This window comes from Rhincodon typus, chromosome 41 (genome assembly GCF_021869965.1).
Source record: "Rhincodon typus isolate 14 chromosome 41, sRhiTyp1.1, whole genome shotgun sequence".
Classification (NCBI taxonomy): Eukaryota; Metazoa; Chordata; class Chondrichthyes; order Orectolobiformes; family Rhincodontidae; genus Rhincodon; species Rhincodon typus.
The window spans coordinates 1,771,760-1,774,161 of NC_063372.1; positions in this window are offsets into that span (position 1 = coordinate 1,771,760).

A 2,402-nucleotide genomic window follows, 5' to 3' on the forward strand; every position below is an offset into this window, starting at 1 on the left:
GGGGTTTAGCACGTTCCAAATTTCCGCTCCTCGTTGTGTGAGTAAGTGCTTCCTGAGATTGCCCCTTAATAGTCTAACTGGAATGTTAAGGTTAAGCCTCCTGGAGCTAGACTCGCCCACCACTGAAAATCATATTGTTGAGTCTGCCTCTCAGTTCCCCAAATCATTTTAAACAACTGAAATCGAGTGGCGCCATAACCTTCGACTTGTAGGGATGGCATGTCTAATTCTTGTAACCCATCCTCACGTAGGTCCCATTTATCTTTTTGGCTGAAAAATTAGCTGAGAAAGATTGTCAGCAGCAACATGCATTTACATTGCACCTTTCACACAGGGAACAATGCCACGGTACGTCACGGGATTGTTACCAGACAAAATTTAACACAGAACAGAAAGAGATATAATGACAAATGACCAAAATCTCGATCGAAGAGGTAACCTCTAATTGACACCTTAGAGCGGAGAGGGACGAAGAGGCTTGGGAAAGAAATTCCAGAACTTGAGGCCTGGATAGCTGAAGGCACAGTCGCCAAGAGTGGAGCAAGGGATGCACAAGGGGTCAGAATCGGAGCAGTGTAGAAGTGTTGAAGGGTTGCGGGGCTGGAGGAGGTTACAGAGATACAAAATATGTATAGCACAGAAACAGGCCATTTGCCTGACAGATTCACATCAGCATTTACGTGTTTCTTTTAAAAATTATTTTCATGAGGTGTGGGCATCACTGGCTAGGCCAGCATTTATTGTCTGTTCCTATTTGCCCAGAGGGCAATTAAAAATTAATCGCATTGCTGTGGGTCTGGAGTCACATGTAGGCCAGGATGGCAGACTTCCTTCCCTAAAGGGCATTAGGGAACCAGATGGATTTTTACAACAATCGATGAAAATTTCATGGCCATCATCACTGGGACTAAGTTTATATTCCATATTTATTCATTGAATTTAAATACTACCAGCTGCCGAAGTAGGATTTGAACCCATGACTGCAGAATATTAGGTTGTGTCTCTGGACTATTAATCCAGTGACTTTAGCAGTATGCCTCCTTCCTCCCTTTCCCATTAAGTTCGACCAACATATCCTTCCATTCCTTTCTCCCTCATGTCTTTATTGAAAATGCATCAATAAGATTCACCTCAAGCACTCCCTCTAGCTGTGACTTCCACATTTTCCCAACTCACTGACTGAAGACATTTCTCTTGAATTCCTCACTAAATATAAGGCCATAAGAAACAGGAATAGGTGTAGGCCATTCAGCCCCTCAAGCCTGCACTGCCATTCAACAGGACCATGGCTGATCTGACATTCCTCACATCCAATTTCCTGCCCTTTCCCTGTAACCCTTGATTCCTCAACTGATCAAAAATCTGTCTAGCTCAGCCTTAAACATACACAAGGACTTTGCCCTCACAGCTGTCTGTGACAAGGAGTTCCAAACTCCCTGAGAGAAGAAATTCCTCCTCATCTCAATCTTAAATTAGTGCCCCTTTATTCTGATACTATGCCATCTGGCCCCAGACTCTCCCATAAGGGGAAACATCCTCTCAGCTTTTACCCTTCAAGTCCCTTAAGAATCCAATATGTTTCAATGAGATCATCTCTCATTCTTCTAAACTCCAGTGAGGAGGGTCCCAACCTGCTTATCCTTTGCTCACAAGGCAATCCCTCCCAAACCAGGGATCATCCGAGTGAACCTTCTCTGAACAGCCTCCAATGAAATGATATCTTCTCTTAAATAAGGGGACCAAATGCTCACAGTGCTCCAGATGTGGTCTCCCCAGCACCTTGTACAGTCGCAGTGAGACTTCCCTACTCTTATACTCCAACCCCCTTGAAATAAGGGCCAACATTCCATTAGACTTCCCGATTCCCTGCTGCCCCTGTGTGCTAGCTTTCTGTGTGTTGTGTTAAAGCGCCCCCCAAGTGGTTAGAGGCAGCAGGTACTGGTGGAGGGTTGTTTTTCAGTCTGGAGGCCTGTGACCAGCGGTGTTCCACAGGGATCAGTGCAGGGTCCACTTTTGTTTGTCATTTAAATGAATGATTTGGATGAGAATATAGAAGGCATGGCTAGTAAGTTTGCAGATTACACCAAAATTGGTGGCATGGTGGACAGTGAAGAAGGTTACAAAAACAGAAGTTACTGGAAAAGCTCAGCAGGTCTGGCAGCATCTGTGAAGAGAAAATCAGAGTTAATGTTTCAGATCCAGTGACCCTTCCTCAGAACTGTGAAGAAGGTTATCTAAGATTACAAAGGGATATTGATCAATTGGGTCAATGAGCTGAGGTCTGGCTGATGGAGCTTAATTTGGATAAATGCGAGGTATTGTATTTTGGTAAAACGAACAAGGGCAGGATTTATACAATTAATGGTAGGGCTTTGGGTAGTGTTGTAGAGCAGTGGACCTAG